At 36.9% G+C, this 23,689-nt stretch overlaps 1 protein-coding gene across 1 annotated transcript in view; it reads left to right on the top strand.

Moving 5' to 3' along the window:
• Positions 1 to 23,689, top strand: part of IL1RAPL1 (interleukin 1 receptor accessory protein like 1) — a 1,416,649-nt gene that overhangs the window by 726,095 nt on the left and 666,865 nt on the right. The gene's annotated exons all lie outside the window — the stretch shown is intronic.

Raw genomic sequence — 23,689 nt, 5'->3', positions numbered from 1 at the left:
CCATGTAACACATTAGCAGTTAAAAACCTCAGTTTAAGCATTTAGCCCCCCATGGATTTTGTATCACACCCTTCGTGAATGGTCGTGTATGTCATTGGACTATTAGAACATTAGCAAAGCTGGGTATAGTCATATAGAAGATGTGTTTAAATCTATTTTTTTGGCTTTCTGTATTTGGGCTTATTCAGAGAAATAAAGAAGAATCTAAAGTAGCTGATTCCCAAACTCAGAGAAAGTCTCAGAATCACCTAGTATCTTTATCAAATAAAAATTTTCCAGGCCGGGCGCGGTGGCTCAAGCCTGTAATCCCAGCACTTTGGGAGGCCGAGATGGGTGGATCACAAGGTCAGGAGATCGAGACCATCCTGGCTAACATGGTGAAACCCCGTCTCTACTAAAAATACAAAAAAAAACTAGCCGGGCGAGGTGGCGGGCGCCTGTAGTCCCAGCTACTCGGGAGGCTGAGGCAGGAGAATGGCGGGAACCCGGGAAGGGGAGCTTGCAGTGAGCTGAGATCCGGCCACTGCACTCCAGCCTGGGCGACAGAGCCAGACTCCGTCTCAAAAAAAAAAAAAAATTTTCCACTTCTCAAATCCTGATCAGCAGCTGACACTCCTCTGTCACGAATATCATGCCTCCCTCTCACTGTCATCTGTAAGAATTACCTGTAAGCTGAGTCATGGCTGCAGGTGTGCTAGGACATTGAAATAGGTCAAGTTGCATAAAAGTTAAACAGAAATGTATCTTTCTAACACTGACAACATATATTATGTTAATGTTGGAAAATATAAATGAATATCAGTAAAGAGTTGTGTTTCGGGAAAATGTCTAATGGATTTTAAAAGAACAAATACATCTGGCCAGGCACAGTGGCTCATGCCTGTAATTCCAGAACTTTGGGAGGCAGAGTAGGGCAGATCACTTGAGACCAGGAGTTAGAGACCAGCTTGGCCAACATAGCAAAACCCCATCTCTACTAAAAATCCAAAAAATTAGTCGGGCATGGTGACATGTGCCTGTGATCCCAGCTGCTTGGTTGCAGTGAGCCAAGATCACACCACTGTACTCTAGCCTGGGTTACATTGTGAGACTCCATCTCAAAAATAAATAAACAAACAGATGCATCATTCCTTTGGCAACTCTTCTTCTTTCTCTTAGGGTTTACTAATCCTTTTATGATTAAACGTAACTCTTAATAAAAGTAGAGGTTTTGTAGGGGTACAGATCAATAACTTTCATACTAGTACAGTTAAAGAATCCTGTTTGGACTAGCTGTTCCCATTTGACCAATAGTTATTAGATTGTAATTTCATATCTGCTATGTTTCTTTTAAATAATCATTATTTCTGATTGTTCATGCATGTGGTAAGGTGATTCTTCAAGATAGGCAAATGCGTGTCCTCATTTATCTGACATTAGAATTGAGTTGGATGTCCATAGTACAACACTACATTTCGTCACTCATTATTGATGGAAAAATAATGATGTTTTCACATAGTAATCTGAATTTTGCAAACACTGAGGTTGCAATTGTCTGATGTATTTAAATATACACTGCGATCCAATACTCTGAGAAATTACATTAAAATGCCTCTGGAAGGGCCGGGTATGGTGGGTCGTGCCTGTAATCACAGCACTTTGGGAGGCCAAGGTGGGTGGATCACCTGAGGTCAGGAGTTTGAGACCAGCCTGACCAACACGGAGACACCCCGTCTCTCCTAAAAACACAAAATTAGCCGGGTGTGGTGGCGCATGCCTGTATTCCCACCTACTCGGGAGGCTGAGGCAGGAGAATCACTTGAACCTGCGAGGCAGAAGTTGCAGTGAGCCGAGATCGTACCATTGCACTGGTAACAAGAGCAAAACTCTGTCTTTAAAAAGAAAAAAAAAAAAGCCTCTGAATTTCCAGTTGCAATAATGAATGAAAGATTGAAAAGTTTCCAAATTGTTGACACTTGCCATATGTTCATATGTCTACATTTTAATAAAAAGTGAAACTAAATGACAAATACTTTAAACTTTATGTGTGTCAAGTGGCAATCTAGAGAAAGGGATAAACTGCAGGAAGAGATACTTTTGTCAGTGAAATTCAAATATGCCAATCGATTTGAAGTGAGTGTTGTTGCATCTTCCTTGTCCAATTTGGAAAGGGGTACTCAAAAGTCTTTACAAACGGCATTTGAAATAGCATGGCTTGGTGTTGATGTGAGAGGAGCTCAGGGGCTGTCAGTTGAGTTACTGACATTTTGGCATATTGCTGGCTATCAGGCCACTAGACTGTCACCATTAGTTTTTAAATAATTCTCTTGCAAAGAATTTTAGAGCCTTGAAAATGTTAGCATCCATTCTAAGTTCTAGTGTTTCTGATCAATATTCTGAGTATTAACTTGTCAGTGAAATTTTTTATGAAGCTTTTCATATAAAACTAATTTCCATTTACACTTGAATATATGCAATGAAATGGCATACATAATGGAAACACGTAAGTATACTATCATTATAATGAACAAGAACTTTATTATTTCCTTCTCTTAATATCTATTTTGGACAGAATAATACCACACCGTTCTTTACTCCATACTTCTTGACTCTTTACTCAGTTTACTCAAATTTATATTTTTCCTTTTTACATGAAAAAGTGAATGAAGGAAAGCTATGTAACAATTTCTTTTGTCTTCTTTTATAGCCATATATAAAAACAAGTTTACTTTTAAAATAATAAAAATGTGGTGGCCAGATGTGGTGGCTCATACCTGTAACCCCAGCACTTTGGGAGGCCGAGGCAGGTGAATTGTTTGAGGCCAGGAGTTCGAGACCAGCCTGCATAACATAGACCCCGTGTCTACAAAAATAAAACTTTTTAAAAATTAGCCTGGTGTGGTGGTGTGCACCTGTAATCCTAGCTACTCAGGAGGATAAGGTGGGAGGATGTCTTGAGCCCAGGAGTTTGAGGCTGCAGTGAGCTATGATCACACCACTGCACTTCTGCCTGGGCAACAGAGCAAGGCCTTGTCTCTTAAAAATAAAATAAAATAAAATAATAGTTCCATATTCTTGACCTCCAACTTTTTAATTCCCCTTTTCATAGTTATGCACTATTAGCAGTTTCACATGCAAAACTAGCTGGTACATGTGGAAGCATTCCAGTGTCCCCCAAATGGTAGCATGCTAAGTTAATTAGCACCCTATTTTTAATTAAAATTTTATTTTTGAGATAATTGCAGGTTCATATTCAGTTGCAAGACATAACATTGAGAGATCCCATACCCAGATTTACTCAGTGGTAGCATTTTGTGAAACTGTGGTACAGTATCATAATCGGGATATTGACATTGCTGCAGTCAAGACACAGAGCAATGCCATCACCTCAAGGGCCCCTCCTATTGTTCTTTTATAGCTACATCCATCTCTATCCAACTCCAGTCCCAAACCCCTGTCAACCACTAATCTATCCTTTATATTTATAGTTTTGTTAATTTATTATTGCAATATTAATGAAATCATACAGTATAGAACCTTATGAAATTGGATTTTTCACTCAGCATAATTCCTTTGAAATCCATCCAAGTGTTGTACATATCCATAGTTCATGCCCTTTTTTTTTTTTTTTCTGTGTAGTATTCCATGGTATGAACTACCACAGTATGTATTCACTTGTTGAAAGGCATCTCTATTATTTCCAGTTTGGGGATATTAAAAAGGAAACTTCTATGAACATTCGCATTCAATTTTTGGTGAATATAAGTTTATGTTTCTGGAATAAATGTGCAAGAGTGAATATGGATTGCATGGTAGTTCTATGCTTAGTTTTATAAGAACGTATCAAACTATTTTTCAAAGTAGCTGTACCATCTGATGTTCCCACCAGCAATGTATGATTTCTCCACATCCTTGCAACGTTTGCAATTGTCACTACTTTTAATTGTAGCCATTCTGGTAGGCATATTGTGATAACTCATTGTGATCTTAATTTGCATTTTCCTAATGGCTAATGATTAAAATTTTCATGTGTTGATTTGCCATCTCTCTTCTCATCAGTAAAATGTCCATATTTTTGTACATTTTATAATGTAATTATTTATGTTCTCTTCACTGAATTTTGAGAATTATTTGTATGTTCTAAATATTAATTCTTTTTGGAGATGTAGTTTGCCAATATTTTCTGATTGCCTGTAGGTTACCTTTTCATCCTTCTAACAGGGTCTTTTGCAAAGCAGAAGTTTTTAATTATGATAAGGTTCAATTTGTGAATTTTTCCAGTTATGGACCATGCTTTTGGTGTGAAGTCGAAAAATTCTGCCAAGTGCTAACTCCTGAAGATTTTTCCTTGTTATATTTTTTTATTTTTAAGATTTAAAAATTTGTTAAAACTTCAGTTGCTTTACATTTTACATTTAAGTCTGTAATTAATTTTGAATTAATATTTTTTGAAAAAATGCTTATTTTCTTTTTATTTGTATGTATGCATTTATTTATTTTAAGTCCCGGGGTACCTGTGCAGGATGTGTAGATTTGTTACATAGGTAAACGTGTACCATGGTGGTTTGCTGCCCCTAGCAACCCACCAACTAGGTATGAAGTCCAGCACGCATCAGCTGTTTTTCCTGATGCTATCCCTCCCCCAGCCCACCTGCCCAGTGCCAGCAGGCCCCAATGTGTGTTGTTCCCCTCCCTGTGTTGATGTGTTCTCATCGTTCAGTTCCTACTTATAAGTGAGAATATGTGGAATTTGGTTTTTGGTTCCTGCGTTAGTTTACTGAGGATACTGGCTTCCAGCTCCATCCATGTCCCTGCAAAGGACATGAGCTCATTCTTCTTTATGGCAGCATAGTATTCCGTGGTGTATATGTACCACGTTTTCTTTATCCAGTCTATCGTTGATGGGCATTTGGGTTGATTCCATGTTTTTGCTATTGTGACTAGTGCTGCAATGAACATATTCATGCATTTATGTTTCTAATAGAATGGTTTATATTCATTTGGGAATATGCCCAGCAATGGGATTGCTGCATCGAATGGTGTTTCTGTTTCTTTATCTTTGAGGAATTGCCACACTGTCTTCCACAATGGTTGAACTAACTTACATTCCTACCCACAGTGTAATAGCATTCCTTTTTTTCTGCAACCTCGCCAGCATCTGTTGTTTCTTGACTTTTTAATAATCGCCATTCTGACTGGTGTGAGATGGTATCTCATTGTGGTTTTGATTTGCATTTCTCTGACGATCAGTAATGTTGAACCTTTTTTCCTTTGTTTCTTGGGCACTTAAATGTCTTCTTTTGAGAAGTGTCTATTCATATCTTTTGACCACTTTTTAATGGAGTTTTTTTTTCTCATAAGTTTGTTTAAGTTCCTTGTAGACTCGATATTAGACCTTTGTCAAATGGATAGATTGCAAAAATTTTCTCCCATTCCTTAGGTTGTCTGTTCGCTCTAATGATAGTTTCTTTCACTGTGCAAAATCTCTTTAGTTTAATTAGATCCCATTTGTCAATTTTTGCTTTTGTTGCAATTGCTTTTGGCATTTTCATCATGAAGTCTTAATTTTGAATTAATATTTATTTCAGGACTGATGTTTACTTAGGTTAAGGCTTACTTTTATGGGGATGGATGTCCAATTGTCCCAGCACTGTTTATTGAAAATGCTATGCTTCCGCCATTGAATTACTTTTGCATCTTTATTCAAAATCCACTGAGCGTATTTTTGTGGGTTAATTTCTATGTTATTTATTCCATACCTTTTTCTATCCCTCTGCCAATACCAATCTGTATTGATTAGTATAGCTATCTGGTGGCAAAAATATCAACTAGAGTGAGTTCTCCTACTTTATATGTCTTTTTAAAGATTGTGTTTAGCTATTGTAGGGCCTATTATTTTCCATGTAAATTTTAGCATAACGTTGTCTATGTCCACAAAAATCCTTACTAGAATTTTTGATGGCAATTTCATTAAGCCTATGGATCAATTTGAGGAGAATCGATATCTTTACCATTTTGGGTCTCACTATCTGTGAATACAATATGTGCCTCCATTTATTTAGGATTTCCTCCTTTGGTTTCTTTCATCAGCATACAGATCCTGCAAACATTTTGTTAAAATTTTAGCTAAGTATTTCATTTTCTTTGGAATGTTTGTAAATGATATCTTCTCTTTAATTTTGGTTTCAACATGTAGATTGTTACTATGTGAAAATGTGATTTGATTTTTGTGTGTTAACATTTTAAAAACATATTTTTTTCAAATGACATATTTGTAATGTGTTATATCTAGTATGTAGTTCATTTGCCCAAGTCTTGATTTTTCCTTTCAGGACTATGTAACTCTTTTTTCTCATTGAAAGAACATAGTAAGTTAGCATCTATCAAAAAGTACTTAAAGAAAATCCATTTATTCACTCATTCTATACTAATGCTAGGTTTAATAAGATTTAAAGAAAAGCTTTTACTTTCAAGTAGTTTACCTAAGAGAAAATAAATGTGTAATAAATTGCTATAGATACTATGAAAATAGTTTAGAATTCAGTGGAATTCTGCCAAGATAGAGTAGCCCCGTTACTCTTAAGTCTTCCTTCTGACAACTAAAATGTCTGTATGTGACGGCAAGCAAGCACAAGAAGTCTCTGAAAGATGGAAGAAATACCTCGGAGAAAGACCTCAGAACGTGAAGAATGACATGGCAACATGTCATGTTCTCACTATCCCGTCTGCTCTTCACAGATTAAGGCATGAATTCTTATCATTTTTTCACTTTGTTCCTTCATTTTGAAATTCAATATTTTCATTGCCTACCTGAATAATACATATTTATTTCTTGAAGAAAATCCAGTTTATGTTTACTTTCTTTCTATCTTTCCTATAATTGCTTCAAAAACAATTGTTTCTTCTACCTGTTCTGGAGGGAAAGCATTCTAAAACTCAGTGCCTTGTAACAATAACCATTTTATTTGCACATGATTCTGCAATGTGGGCTGGACTCAGCTAGGTGATTCTTCCTGTGATCTTGCCTGTGGTCACTTGTGGCTGGAGTCCACAGCAATACAGGGTTTGCTGAGCCTGTTTCTCTATTATTTCTGAGGGCCTCTCTCTCCATGTACTTTTTCCATTTATCTTTCTATCAAGTGATTTTTTACATGGCAACTCAGAACGTATAAGTACTTATCAAGCATCTCCTTGAGTCATGCTTACTGAGCCAAGTTTTGAGATAATACAGGAGAAGACTTTACAAGGACTTTGAGGTGTGGTTCATTGGTAGGGCCACCAAAGTAACCGTCTAAGAGTCAGCCTTTTGACCCTTAATACTGTATTTCATGTCCTTATAAATGCAAAATATTGTGACCCCATTCCTAAAACATCCAAAGTCATATCTTTCTGTGGCATCAGGATTAGGTTAGAAGTCAATGATCTTATTATCCAAGTCAGCTCTGAGTGAGAATGAGGTTCTTCGTGCTTAGTTCCCTGAATACAACTGCTCAGGTGTGGCTGCTCTTCATCCAAAACTCTGTGAACTAAAAAGTTATATAATTTGGCCCTCACATAGCCAACATAAATCGTGAGACACGGATAGCATAACTAAACTAAATATCCCCATTTGAAATGGGGGCTGGGGATAGGAGATACAGAGCAGTCAGTGGCCCATGACAATTCTAAAATTCAGGTGGATACATGGCACCAGTTTCTTTGTTATTTCCCCAAGGCGAGTAAATAGACTTTATTTTTTATTTTTTTATTATACTTTAAGTTCTGGGATACATGTGTAGAATATTCAGGTTTGTTACATAGGTATACATGTGCCACGGTGGTTTGCTGCACCCATCAACTTGTCATCTACATTAGGTATTTCTCCTAATGCTATCCCTCCCCTAGTCTCCTACCCCCCCAACAGGCCCCGGTGTGTGATATTCCCCTCCATGTGTCCAGGTGTTCTTATTGTTCAACTCCCACTTCTTAATTAGGGCTCAGTTCTGCTTACTGGAAATGGTTCTCTGAGATTCTTGGGTCTGTGCTCTTCCTTTCCATATTAAATTAATGGCCCAGGCCTCTTTGCAATTTGAACTTTATCCCTTTTAGCATAAGGTAGTATGGTTCCTTAAAATGTTAGGAAGCTGCCATGTGTAAAGTCATAATGTACTTCATGAAGCAGAAGCCATACCCATAAATATCTTCAGGAAAGATGCCCCTCTACTTTGCTGTTCAAGTCAGGATGCTGGAGGACAATGTACCAAAGATTCTTAAATGAGTTTTGCCTAGCTAGTGTTAGGGTATGCCTCATAGACCCTCCCAGCTAAGAATCTTAGAATCTGCCTCATAGACTTTCTTAGCTTCTTTTTCTGGATGATGGAGTATGCATTGTATTCCAAACATATTACCACAGACGTTTTTTCCCCTAAGGATCAATATGAGGTGTTTGTCAACGAGAAAGCACTCAATACATATTTATTGAAAAAAATAATGAGTGACTGAGGTTAGTGTTCCTTAGAATACCTTGTGGAAAACACTGCTATACACAAAATTACACAATTTTCTGATTCCTATCATTTTCCATGAGAAAATAAAATAATCATTTTTCTTATGACATCTCTGGTCTGAAACTAACACAAATTATGAATGGCTTGTCCTAAATCATAATTTCTGGTATTTCAGATGACAATTATCTGTCTTTGGACAGAATATACCTTTACTGTCACCTGGTGGAAATAAAAACTAATAAAATGTTAGATCTGATAGACCCACACAAGTAACTGCTACAAGTCTAGTATAAACAATTTAAGTAATTTTTAAAAATCTGTGTAATATAGTATACTTTTAATATTTATGATTTCAATGTATTTGTTATTTAAAAATCAAGTCATTCTTGAATCAAAGGATATATAATGTCACCATTATTTTAGAAAGCCTTAAACATTTATGCCCTAAGGAGTCTTCATAATTTGTTCAGGGCAATCAAAGTCCATATAAATGTTTTATATCCTACCCAGTAATTTTAATGATCATGTGCATATGTGTTCCAAGGATCTAGTGTAGTTTCACAACCTCGGTTTCCTAATTTTTAAACTATCTCTCTTAATTGAAACCATAGTATACCCTTGAGAATATCAGCTATAATTTATAGATTATAAAAAATGCAATTAAACCTACATAATCCAGTCCTAAAAAAAAAAAAAAAAAAAAAAAAAAAGTCATATACAAGTGAAAGTCTTTAAAATAAGATTTCAAGTCCAGATGCAGAGTCTCTTATGGATAATATATTTAAATCGTAAAACTGCATATCAGGTACTTTCTGCAGTTCTTTTGGTAGAGACAAGTTTCTTGCCATAATAGGTTTCAACGAGATTTTTCAGTTGAATAACTCTGATGATTCTTGGAGATGGCGTTGAAGTTTAAGCCATATTTCCATGTCTGAGACATGAAGGCATTTTCTAATGGATCAAACTATTTTTAATAGAGCAATAATTAGCCAAATTGCTATATTTCTGGGTTGTGCTCTTTTCAAAAACAACAAATTCAGTTGATGGAAGGAAAAGCCAAGAACTGTGTGAATTGTCTATTTGATTTACCGATTTTTTTTTTAACCATCTAGGAGATACATGTCTTCAACAAAACAGCCCCCCCTTTTTTTTTTTAACTAAGAAGGTGAAATAAATTCTGCTGGAGTGATGATAGGGTAGTTTCTTAGATCACTGGATTATGAAAAACTTTGTCTAATCTTACCAAGTCCTATAGGAGAGACAGGTTTGAGAACACTTTGAAATCAATTGTGTCATGTTCAAGGCAGACCGAGGCTTATGAATTTTCTTCAAAAAGTATCAAATTAATATGAAGTAGATAGGCTACTGAAAAAGATACATTTGTAAAACAATTAGGTACATAACGTCCAATTTGAGATTTTATGTAGTCTTTTTATTTTTTCCATTTTAGGTCAAATTATTCACTGTAGGCCCTTTTCAACCATGAATATAACATGTATATTTATCATATTTCACAAACATTACTAAAAATCTAGGACATGACATAGTTAGTAATTATATTAAGGGAATTTTAAAAATTACAAACAACATATGCCAGGCAAACAAGTCACTTATAACCCAATAGGACTTTATTGGTGGCTATACGGGTTTATTACTGTAATTTTTACTATTTGTTCTTTATTTGTAAAAAAAAAAATCTATTCTCCAAAAAAATAAAATGTTAACTGCTAATATTGATGCATTTAGTGAAGAGAAATTGAATAGGCTTCATAAAGTCGTAGCTGCTGATCAGCAAAATTTGGGATCAGTGATAAAGTAATCACTTATTTGAGATCAGTGAAACAGAATAGGAAGTTAAGATTATTCAAGGGTCTTTCTAAATCTAATTTTGTGTATGGTCATAAAGTAAAAAAATGAATAAAAATCTCATTGATTGTAGAGAAGACAAAAAGGGGCTGGTTAAAGAGCCTGTGAAGGACTTGTGATTTGAGCAGTAGTTTGAAGACTAAACTCATGGGTAGGGAAAGTGTAATTGGGAAAGATTTCTGTTAGAAAGCTTTCAGGAGGACTACAACAAGAAAAATTAAATAATGAAAACAGGAGTTGGCAGACTTTTTCTATAAAGAGTAAAATTGTACACTTTGGGAGGCCGAGGTGGGCAGATCACGAGGTCAGGAGATCGAGACCATCCTGGCGAACACGGTAAAACCCCGTCTCTACTAAAAATATAAAAAATTAGCTGGGCGTGGTGGCAGGTGCCTGTTGTCACAGCTACTCAAGAGGCTGAGGCTTAGGAGAATGGCGTGAACCTGGGAGTCAGAGCTTGCAGTGAGCGAGATCGCACCACTGCACTCCAGCCTGGGCAACAGAGTGAGACTCCGTCTCAAAAAAATAAATAAATAAAACAAAGTAAAATTGTAAAAAATTTTAGATTTTTCAAGCCATGTAGTCTCTATTACAACTACTCAACTATGTTGTAATAGCCAGGCAATATCCATACACAAGATACAAATGAGTGTACATGGCTTTGTTTCAATAAAACTTTATTTACAAAAACAGGGGGTGGGGCGGATTTGGGCTGTGGGTCATAGTTTGCTGACCCCTGAACTAGAAAATGCCTTGCGAATGGCAAACAGCAATGCCAACAGTAGCAAGTGTTGTTATTAACAAAGAAAAAGCCACGATATATTCCTGATAAAGCAAGTAGATCAGTGTTGTTAGAAAATCGGTTTTCTGTAGTTGATAGAAGGATGCCTGTAAATAATGGTAAAAAATGCTAAACGCCAAGAAATATCTAGCAGGGAATGGAAAACTGAAAGCAGTTTTCCTGGAAGTACTTTATAGCAATTCTATCAAACTAGAGAAATTGGAAAATGGAAAACAGACAAATAGTTTTTACAGTAAATGAGGCATAAGGCAATGGGGGCCCTACGTTTAGAGTATTAATGGTAGAAATGGCAAAGAAAATAAAACAGATTCAAGGTGATTTTTGGAAGAAAAAAATCCATGAGAGATGACAATTGATTGGATATATTTTGAGCTTCATTCAATGTTGCTATTGGAAATAAGTAAAAGAGACAGCAAGAAGCCTATCTTAATGCTTTTCAATACAAACCTTAACATTTTTACCAAAACAAAAACTCAAGCTGTGAGAAATAAAATTGCCTACACTTTAAGCTATTAGATGGGGAAATATGTAAATAAAGTTACCCCATCACTCGTCTCCCATAGAGAATTTCAATAAATAAAGGAAGGAGTTTGGGGGTACTTTCTAGGTTCTCTGATGGTCTGCTTATTAGTCTTTCTCTTAGATCATCTTAAGGGCAAAGGTGTAACTTTGCATCTTTGTATCCCTTGTTATATATATATATGATCACTGAGATCTGAACAGGGTAAAATCTTTTGATTAGTTGTCACAGTTTGGGAGTGGCTTTGTCCATAACAAGAATCTTAGAAATAACAGTGGCTTAAACAGGTGAGAACTTTGTCAAGAAAATGTCCAAATACTGGCCGCCTAATTGTCTAGGCCTCAGGATTCTACCCACTCTAGGGTATAGTCTTCATCCTTATTTTCCCAAGATGAAACTCCGTCCATCATATCTATCCTATTATAAGCTCACAAAGCACATGATCCTTCCCACCTTTAAGAACAAGTCCCGCAGATTACTTATGTCACTTCTACTTACATTCATAGGCCAGAACTTGTTCACTTAATTTCACCAAGCTGCAGTGATGGCTTGGGTATGTAGTTTTCGTTAGTAAAACCCATGTGCCTGATAAAAACGCTACTATTTTTAAGGATTTTAAATTGATTTCCCTAAGAGAAAAGCCTAAGACAGGGATTCTTGTGCAAGTGAGCTATGAAGAGAGTGTTCTCAGAAAAAACCTGCAGGAAGAAGCCAGGCAGAGATGTGTTTTCAAGTCTAGCTTCAGCCTGTTCCCACAGGGAGCTGTGGTGCATAAATTGCATCACAGAGTTTAATCCCACACTGAAGCAAGCCTGGAAGTCACAAGTATCTCTATCCAAGTGGTTCTTATCATACCAAGGTGGTTATCAAGAAAAGGGTGCAGGTATGAGCCTTGACCAGCTAGTACCCACAGCAGCTAGAGGATGAGTACAACTGGTGAAGAAATTCTGGGTGGGATGCCAAAAGCATTTGCTACACTGAAGAAGGAGGACAGATATTGAGGGTAAATTAGTAGCCATTTTTGTAAGAGCCAAAAGTATCCCTTCACACATACTGAGATGACTCAATATCCTATTTTTGTTTTGTACATGGTAAGTATTCTATCAGTATTTGTAGAATGAGTGATGTATATTTTTGGACAACTTTGTATTTTTTTTTTTAATTTCCATAGCCATCCTTTACCATTTTTGAAAGTATTAAGACGTGTTAATACTCTAAGTACCACCATACCTACCCCCAATACATACACAAGCATCCTGCCCTCAACAGCTATTTCCTCTACTCAGATTCTAAGTCACACTCACAACCAATTGTAGGATTACCTCACTGGCATTCTGAAGAATTAGTTGGCAAATTTCCTGCATTTTCAAATATTTTAAGTTGTGGTTTCCAGAAAAATTCTCATTGCCCTGGAAATAATAGCCAGCCAGCTATGATTAGAATACATATAACCTGCTTATATTCACCTTCTTTAAATCTTTGGTGAATAGTTATGGCTTTTCTCATCAGTTGGCTCTGGCCTACATTTACGTTGATTTTACAATGACATTTCTGACTTTCAGGCAAGTATCCATTGAGTAACTGTTTTATTAAACGGAATCTGAGGTTATAAAATAAAGACTTAAATGAGCATTTCACTGATTTCATTATATCTCACAATTATATATCTGGATCTATCAATTTTCTCTCATGAAGGTCATAAAAGACTGTTCTGTAAGAGCCATGATTATGGAGTGAACAAGTCAAATTTGAAGTGTGGTCCAGTGGTTTCAGGAAAATGTTTTATATTGTTCCAAACCCAAAAATTAAAGAAAGAAAGAATAAAGCATGATTTCAAAGCAATATCACATCAGGTTGGATTAGACTTCATATTACAGAAAAGTAGCTTAAGATAGTTTATTCTCTCAAGTAAAGTAGTTATAAGGTAGGCATTCCTGGACTTTTATGATAATTTCAACGTTTTGCATGACTTAGACTCCAAAGCTTTATGCTCTGCTATTCTCAGCATGTGGCTTCCATTCCCAGTGTCACTATGTGCTCCTAATACAACTGAAGAACTGAATTTTTAATGTTATTTAATTTTAAATAGTCACAAGAGCCACATGTGGATCTTAGTCTTTGTTTTGAGACAGTCATTACAAGCTGTTTGTGGCTACTGTTTTAGAATAGAAACTCTTCTGGATAGCTCTTACTTAGCCTGGAATCATGTAACGTAAACATGGAAAAGATTTTAGATTTCACTGTAGGGGTTGCTTAGTTTTACAGATAAACAACGGAGGAGGTCCAAAGAAGTTAAGTATTGACTTTCTAGAAATTCAAAGCGAATGTTTAGAAATACTGAAAATCAAGCTGGATCTTTTCATTCCTTAATCAGTGCACTCATAAAATATAATTTATTAAAAATATTTTGTTATTGAATTTGTTAATAATTCAGGTAGATCTTCCTTTATTGACTTCAAAAAAGTAAGATTTTGGCTGGGCGCGGTGGCTCAAGCCTGTAATCCCAGCACTTTGGGAGGCCGAGACGGGCGGATCACAAGGTCAGGAGATCGAGACCATCCTGGCTAACTCCGTGAAACCCTGTCTCTACTAAAAAAAATACAAAAAACTAGCTGGGCGAGGTGGCGGGCGCCTATAGTCCCAGCTACTCGGGAGGCTGAGGCAGGAGAATGGCGTGAACCCGAAACGCGGAGCTTGCAGTCAGCTGAGATCCGGTCACTGCACTCCAGTTTGGGCGACAGAGCAGGACTCCGTCTCAAAAAAAAAAAAAAAAAAGTAAGATTTTAACACAATTATTTTTTCAATCCATTCATTTCCAATCAGTAATTCATTTGAAGAATGATTGCAGCAATCTGACAACAAATTTTTACCCCATCTACTCTAGATGTTGAGGCTTAGGCTATGTTTCTGTTCTTGACTCTATAAACCAATGTATTAAATGGTAAGCTAACAATTAATTTACGTTAAAACAAGACTACTATTTCTGTTACTGTAGAAGTTTTAGAATTAGTTGCATGTAAGTTAATGTGTTTAAATTGGCTAGGAATATTTGATGTTCTATCTATTTAATTTATTCTATTAGATTATTAACTACCTATTCTATAGCAGCCATTAGGCTAGCTGTTGGGAGCACAGCAGTGAATTAAACCACAGTAGAATTAAGCTAGAATAGAACACGTCTCTTCTGGAAGTTTATTCTAGAAAAGCGCCTTTCAAACAGTAATTACTTTTATCCTAACTTTTATGAAGTTCTGTCCCTCTAGAGAACCCTGACTAATACATTTGTTTTCTTTCATATTTGATGTGCATTGTCCAAAAAAACACATGTAAAGCCTATTTCATTAAATCATGTTATGTAGTATGTATTCCAATTCGTTAATTCTCATCATATTCCATTTATACAATGTATAATATTTTCTCTCTCCTATTAACAAATAACTAAAATTATTTAAATACACAAAAATAGATGTCACCTTTAAATAATAGGTTTTTATAAGTCATTTAAGATAAATGTGACACAAAAAAGCTGGGAAACCCCTTTTCAGGGTTTCTCAAATTATAATCATATGTCTAATTAGATTTAAAAAGGTCACTAAGGTGCTAGTAAATAAAACAAACAGATTCCTATATCCTATCACTTACTATTGAATCAGAAATCTGATGCATCAGCATGCATACCAATGATTCTTATCCACATTAAGTTTGTGAATTTATATCCAAGTGATAACGGTTACTTTGGTTTGGATGTTTGTTTACCCAAACCTCATGTTGAAATTTGATCCCAGAGTTGGAGGTCAGTTGTTAGTAATGTGAGTTTGAGTAATTCGGGTGTATCCTTCATGAAAAGATTAATAGCCTGCTTCAGCAGTGAATGAGTTCTTGCTCTCTTAGTTTCCAGGAGAGCTGGTGCTTTGAAAGAGCCCTGCACATCCACCTTTTTTCTCTTACTTCTGCTCTCATCATGTGATCGCTGCTCTCATTTGCCTTCCAGTATAAGTGGAAGCAGCCTGAGTTCCTCAACAAAAGCAGATACTGGTGCCATGCTTTTTGTATAGCCTTGAAAACTGTAAAGTAAATAAACATCATTTCTTTACAAACTAGCTAACCTCAAGTAGTTCTTTATAGCAACACGAAAAAATGGACTAAGACAACGATCCTTTTAAGAGAGTTATATCCCATACTACTTCAAAGTCAACATGGTGTTTTATATAATCTTGTTATAATAGTCTCTTGATGGTGGACATCCAGCACCTAACACAGTGTCTAGCACATGTTGGAGTGTCAAGAGTTAATGATTGAAAGTGAATGGAAAAAAGGTATATATCTCTTCCCAAAACATCAGGAGATTGAATATAAAGGACACATATTCCTCCTAAAAGGTGACAGATGCACTCTACAGTTAAAGTTTGAGGGTTTTTTAAATGCAAACTATGTATCTCTTAGGTTAAATTGAATTTACAAATGGAATTATTGGTAGTGAAGACATAGCAGGGTGCCTTCCAGATTCCTCTGCTCTGATCTTCAAATGAATAAGCACTGCAGATTAGCTAACCTTCTGAAAAGTTCTTAATTACGGAAACCAATATTGTGCAGAATAACAGCCTGTGTGTTAACCTTGTTGACACAGTGTATAAATCTCATGTAGATAGCTTGTACAAAAGAATAAAAATGTTGTTCTAGTTTCTAAAGTGGTGTTTACAAGAAGTTATACTTCTAATGAAAATGGCTGCCGTTGGATGTCTGTTCAAAGGCTTTGGCTTACAAAGTAGAGATTTGAAAATATCAAACTTGCTTGATCTCTGAATGTTGTTTTCATTAATTAGGTGAATATGACAGTTCTCTCCTTACCCTAATCGGCCCCCTGGAGGAAATAACATTTTTGTTTGTCTAAACAGTACTTAATGACTACTCTAAAATTAGAGTTTCAGACCTTTAACTCTAGAGTGCAAAGCTCTGCGTCCTTGACTCTGATGTTTATCATGAATATTAATTTCTGATCTTAAAGTCAAGCCATGAAATTTTTATATATTATCATACATTTCCCTTGACAATTTTTGTAATTGCCACAATTTCCTCATCAGTAAGAGTTGTTTGTGGCTCCCATGGTCTAAGGAGGCTATAAATTTGGCAGCTTTGAATTCTCTCTTTTGTTTCAATGTGGAACCATCTACTTATTTACTCTGAGCAGTAACTAGATCTCAGATCTTAAAAGAACTATTGTTTTTATTGGTGCCTTTACACAACAGAAGACTCAATATATTTTTTGTCATTACATGTTTTCATTGTTACCTTTGAGTTGACTTTCCTGTTAGGGGAGATTTATGTCCATCTTCAGATACTTTTCCTGCTAGTCACATAAAAATGTTATTTTCTGCCACATAGCTACCGTTTTCTTTAAAATTGATTTATTAGTAGTATTTGATGATCAAATATCAGACTATAAATATTCACATTGTGTATAAGTATCCAACATTAACATTATTTAGACAATATTCATGGATATATATATATATATATAAACACACATGCTTTTTAATAAATGTAATTCAACTGAAATGTTGTCTTCCGTTTGTACTTTCTTTTTTTTTTTTTTTTTTTGAGACGGAGTCTCGCTCTGTCCCTTGGGCTGGAGTGCAGTGGCCAGATCTCAGCTCACTGCAAGCTCTGCCTCCCGGGTTTACGCCATTCTCCTGCCTCAGCCTCCCGAGTAGCTGGGACTACAGGCGCCAGCCACCTCGCCCGGCTAGCTTTTTTGTATTTTTTAGTAGAGACGGGGTTTCACCGTGTTAGCCAGGATGGTCTCGAACTCCTGACCTCGTGATCCGCCCGTCTCGGCCTCCCAAAGTGCTGGGATTACAGGCTTGAGCCACCGCGCCCGGCCCGTTTGTACTTTCAACAAAGATTTATTGAACATCGACTACACATCAGGCCTGGATGTTTTTCTGCACACAGGAATAAAAATAGACAAGACACAAATTGGCCTGAAGATGCCACAGTCAACCAGGAAAACAGACAGATTCATAAAAAATTATCTGTATGGCAAATGCTATTAGAAATATGGTGACAAACAGCTATTGCAACCAGAGAGACTCAGGGATGGATACACAGAAGACAGGTCTCTGAGGCTACACGAGATAGATCTTTCTTCACAGAGAAATTGAAAGGGCATTTTATTTTATACAATAGGAGTGGCCAGCCATGGTGATTTAGGAAAAGAGCTTCAGAAGGGAAAAGCAACAGATACATGTGGCTGGAGTGAAAAGTACAAAGTGGTGCATGGGAAGAAACAGAAGCTAGAAAGGAAACTTTTGGATAGATTTGGAAAGTACCCAAGAATAGAATCTCAGTTTCAGGTGTTTGATTTTGTTTTTTTCTTAGGACCTGAAGACAGTGATCCAGGACGGCCTAAATGTCATAAAGAAAATTATTCTAGATATTCAGTCATTCAGACAATTATCTAATGATTCCTTTATGAGAGTTCTTTTTGGCCAGGTGATGACCAAGAGTCAAAGTCTCTGTTCTTAGGAATCTTACAGTCTTTCAAGAGAGAAAGCTAAGTCACTCAACATTTAATGTCTGATATGACAGAGGTTACAAAAGAGAAAAGAACAGAGTGTAATGGGCACATAGATGTGATGTGTAAATCACAATAAAAATCAGTTAAGGCTTTTTGGAGATTTAAATATTGAGTTCTGATACAGAAGTAAAACTTAGTTCGATGAAACAAGGAGATGAAAAAGGAGATTTGGAGGAGATCCTAGGTGGTAAGATTTTATATGACTACAATCATTATATATCCTTCTAATTGTCCATGACTAGAGTAAAGTTTCCATGACTTGGGTCATTTTCAGAGAAGTTGGAAAGGATCAGTTCATGGTCTTGTGTACAAAACAAAAGAGCTGAAACTTTACACAAAAGGTTCAGGGAGACAATGAAGAACTTTAATCAGATGGATGACAAAAATTGGATTTGAGTTTTGGGGAAGTCATTTAGCAGCAGTGTGTGGGGTTGTTGAATGGAGGCCTTGGAGAGCAGCATGTAACTACAGAGTTGTCTTAGATTGGACTCCTTTAGAATCAAACCCCAAGGAAATATCACTAGAGGAATGGGGAAGTAAGATGTAACAGAGAAGGGAAGCCAATAAAGTATGTATTATAAAGCTGTTTTATCCCTTTCGGCAACTGGAAATTAGGTTCACTGGAAAACTCTGTGAGACAATGTAGACATACTCTCAGAGTTATACCCAAAGGGAGAGGAAACTGGGTTGTTTTTCTACCAGCTCCCTATCTGTTCCTGATTGAGGGTTTCTTCTACTAGGAATCTTAGTTCTCTAGCATTTCTGGCTTGCCCTTCATGCAGACCAAGGTTGGTCTCAGGGCCAGACAAAAGCCCTCAGACTGAGGGTGTCAAGTATTTGTAAGAAGCAGCCTTCATACAGTAGGCGTTTGGGTGGGGCACTGACATAATCAGCTGAAGAACTAACAAGGTGGGAGGTGTTGAGGGTCTGGACTTGGGTCATGATAGTGGTAATCCAGGGAATTTCAGGAGTGCTACTAGGCCATTGTTTTAATAACATTTGACCATGTATTAAATGTTAGGGGTAAATTATGATTGATGACTTTCCAGAGAGTAGACAGATGTTGATGATGTAAAATGTGTGTGTTTAACAATGTAAAAGTTTTAGTATAAATGTGAAACCTATATTAAAGTCTCTTTATAATTGTATCTATTATAGAAAAGCATTATAATACAGCAGTACAAAAACTCTCTAACCAGAAGACCTAGAGTACTTCCTAGATCTAGATTTCTAACTGCATGAATCTTGGATGATACTCTTAATCTCTCAGAGCATCTCATGAAAAAAATGGGAGTAAACATGAAAGAAGCTTTGCGTATGTTACGCAAACCAAAGTGTCAGTAAGCCTTGTACAAAATTTTAACTTTTAAATGGAAATTACATAAAGTATTTGGACCCTAAGACCTACCTAGTTGATTATTATTAATGAATGAGTAAATCTAGTCAATCAGAGACCTTTCATTTTCCCCACACCTATATTTCAACAGATGCCAGTTAGTGAGCAACTTTGTTTCTTAATATCTATACTTCATACTTAATGCACTAATTTTTTCTCTATCAAAAAAACTGTCTTTGTTAAAACATTTCAGTTAACTAAATTACTTAACTCTAATGCCTATTTTGAGGGAATAATGTACTTGGAGGGAGAATGAAATGTGTAATTTTATTTCTGCCTCATTAAACCTCCTCTGTGTCTAGGCCAACAAGAGTTTCCTCCTCCTCCACAGGCAAACACTTATTGGACACTTCATTGTGAGAAAATCCTCAGGTCTTTGGAACTTGGTAGTGAGTTACATACCTGCCCGTCCCCTCCAGTATATGTACTAATTACCTTATGGAAAATAACAATTTTCTTGGGTTTTTTTCCCTCAAGAAAACCTTGAGTCTCATCTGGAAGTCAGATGAGTGTCAGATTTCTTACTTCTCTTTGCTTCCACGGCAACTCTTTTTTTTCTGATTCTAAATAAATAGATTGTCATACCTACATGAATATCCACAGGGCCAACACTGCCCCTTTATTACTCAGGAAGTGTCTGTTTTTCAGCTTTCTCTTTCCTTTCTGGCCCTTTGAAATTCAAGCTTATTTAAGAATGAATTTTAATGAAATTGTTTTAAATACCTTTTAATCACATTAGCAAACTTCTAGCAGAGCATTGAGTTTCTTTCTCAGATATTTCAAGTTGTCTTTTCTAAAATATGTACTTAAAATGACTTTGAAAAAAGAGATGTATGATGTCCGGAATTTGTTTCAAAAGAATCAGGGTGTGGTTAGTGTGATGGGTAGGGATACAGATGAAATTAAATAAGCACTATGTTGATAAATGCTGAAGTTGGATGATGGTATATGGGAGTTGTGTAGTGTTTTCTACTTTTGCATATGTTTGAAATTTTCCCTACACTTGAAAAGATTAGAGAAGTTTAAAAATTAAAATGATTCCCACTATTTTTGTAGCTTTGTTGTTGTTGTTGTTGTTTTTTGTTTTTGAGACGAAGTTTCGCTCTTCTTGCCCAGGCTGGAGTGCAGTGGCAAAGTCTCGGCCCACTGAAACCTCTGCCTCCTGGGTTCAGGTGATTCTTCTGCCTTAGCCTCCCGAGTAGCTGGGATTACAGGTGTCTGCCACTATGTCTGGCTAATTTTTGTATTTTTAATAAAGACAGAGTTTCACCATGTTGGCCAGGCTGGTCTTGAACTCCTAACCTTAGGTGATCTGCCCATCTCGGTCTCCCAAAGTGCTGGGATTACAGGTGTGAGCCACCGTGTCCAGCTCTCGTAGCATTTTGTCCCTTACATGATATAGGTTAGCTTTGGCTTTATAATAAACTATTCCAAAAGCCAGTAGGTTAAGACAATAAGCAAATTTTGATCATGAGTTTATAAATCAGCTGGACTTCCTTATGCATCTCCTGTTAACTATGGGTGAATAGAAAGTACTATTCATTTTGCCTGGAATCTCTCACATGTTTTGTGGCTATCTATATATAGGCTAGTCTAGTATGGCCTCACTTGGTGAAACTGGGTTCTCCTCTACACGGTCTGATCTTTCACAGAGTAGCTCATGTTTTTATTTTATTTTTGTCTAGAGAGGCCATGTTCCAAGAAGAACAATATAACAAAATATAAGGATATGAAGCTTCCTGATGTTTAGGCTCAGAACTGGCATACCATGTAAAATTCTGATGCATTCTGTTGACCAAAAATGTCACAAATGACCCCAGCTTCAAGAGTAGGAAAACAGACTACTTACTCTTGGGAGGAGTTACAAAATCACATTGCACTGGGAGCATGGATACAAGGGGATCATGAATTGTGGCCCTCGATGCAACCAGTCTATCATATAAGCATTTACTGCTTTTAAATCAATGACTACTCATATTGTGATAATTTACAAATTTGTATTTCTAAGCCACAACTCACTCTCCAGCTTTAGCCTGCCTACTGTTCACCTACTCTTAGATTTTCCACAGACATCTCACATTCAAGGGTAGAGTGTATTACTTCTTCCCTAAAACCTTCCATTCTTCAGGGCCTGTATGTGTCCAACCAATGTCCTTACCATTTATCCATTCAACTATTCGTCCCCCTACCCATTATTTAATACAAGGAGTATTTAGTGAATGTCTATGCTGCTCACTGTGCTAATCATTGAAGAACCTAGGGTGAGCAAAAACACACACGGCCATTGCCTTCATAGAACTCATAGAGAAATGGGCAAGAAAACCAATGAGAAATCACACAAATAAATGTAAAATTGCAAAAATTACATCTGTTAAAGAGGAAAGATACATCATTGTATGTGAGATTATAACCAGGTGGTATTTACTTGATGATTTGAGAAATCAGCGGAGGCTTATCTGAGTTTGTGGTGATTTAATTGAGATCAAACTTTGATCTTGGTGTGTGGAGACATAAAACATAAACCTCAATTAACCCATGGTAGACATGTAGCTTGAGTGAGAAAATGAAACTTTATTATTTAAAAAGTCATGACAGTTTTGTAATCTATCCTGATGAACATTCATAGGGTTATGATGGGTTATCGTTATATATCTTGAGAACACCAAGGACAATGGCAGAGCTTGGAGTGAGAAGGAAATCCATATACCTGACGGCAAACCTTCCTGGAATCAGAATAGACATGAAAATGCACGAGAGGGCAAAAGAGTTATATAATCAACTGGTATGCATTTCAAAACAGCAGGATTGTGGAGAAGAGAATGGATGAATTATTATTTAGGAGCTGTAATAGGAAGGAAGAATATCAACCCCAGTCTCTATCTCTGAAATGCAAAAAGTATGAGGAAGTAAATAAGCACCACCTGAGAGCTCTGTAGGAGAAGCGATAATCACAGAGGAGAGCTAGGTTTTATTGGGTGAATACCAACAAGAGAAGGGGATGCTGAGGATTTAGAGCAGTTATATAAGTATGGAAATATTGTATCAAAGGGTACAGTGAAAGAATTTGAACCATGAGATGTGTGTGTGTGGGCACAGAATAGGAATAAATAAAAGAATGAATGAATTATGGAAATGTTAATGCAGTAAAAGTGTATGTATATGAGTGTGTTGGAGACGGGATACTTACGATTTTGGCATTGATTTCTTAAACTAAGGATGACAGACATCCTGAATTCAACCTTAATATCTCTTTGAGGAAGATGACTCACTTGGTTGGGGGTGATGGGAAACCTAGAGTCAATAGAATCCATATACTTTTGATGGTGGGTTGATAGTAAAACAGATCTTCAGATCCCCAGTGTCCATTACTATCTACGTTGTAGTCTAATCTCTCATTAATTCTCACATGTTTAATTCCCTCCAATCCAGCTGTGAGACATTTTTATTCCTCTCTGCTTAGAAATTGATATTTATGGGAAGCCAGGCATGATGGCTCCCACCTGCAATCCCAGCACTTTGGGAGGCCGAGGCAGGCAGATCACGAGGTCAGGAGATCGAGATCATCCTGGCCAATATGGTGAAACCCCATCTCTACTAAAAATACAAACATTAGCTGGGCGTGGTGGTGGGCGCCTGTAATCCCAGCTAGTCGGGAGGCTGAGGCAGGAGAATGACTTGAACCCAGGAAGCAGAGGTTTCCCTGAGCCAAGATCACGCCACTGTGCTCCAGCCTGGTGAGAGAGCAAGACTCTGTCTCAAGAAAAAAAAAAAAAAAGAAAGAAATCGATATTTATGGCCAGGTGCAGTGGCTCACGCCTATAATCCCAGCGCTTTGGAAAGCCGAGGTGGGTGGATCACAAGTTCAGGAGTTCAAGACCAGCCTGGCCAATATGGTAAAACCCTGTCTCTACTAAAAATACAATAATTAGCTGGGCGTTGTGGCACGTGCCTGTAGTCCCAGCTGCTTGGGAGGCTGAGGCAGAAGAATCGCTTAAACCCAGGAGGCAGAGGTTGCAGTGAGCCGAGATCACGCCACTGCACTCCAGCCTGGGTGACAGAGTGA

This window comes from Piliocolobus tephrosceles, chromosome 12 (genome assembly GCF_002776525.5).
Source record: "Piliocolobus tephrosceles isolate RC106 chromosome 12, ASM277652v3, whole genome shotgun sequence".
Classification (NCBI taxonomy): domain Eukaryota; kingdom Metazoa; phylum Chordata; class Mammalia; order Primates; family Cercopithecidae; genus Piliocolobus; species Piliocolobus tephrosceles.
This window is presented reverse-complemented; position numbering and strand designations above follow the sequence as displayed.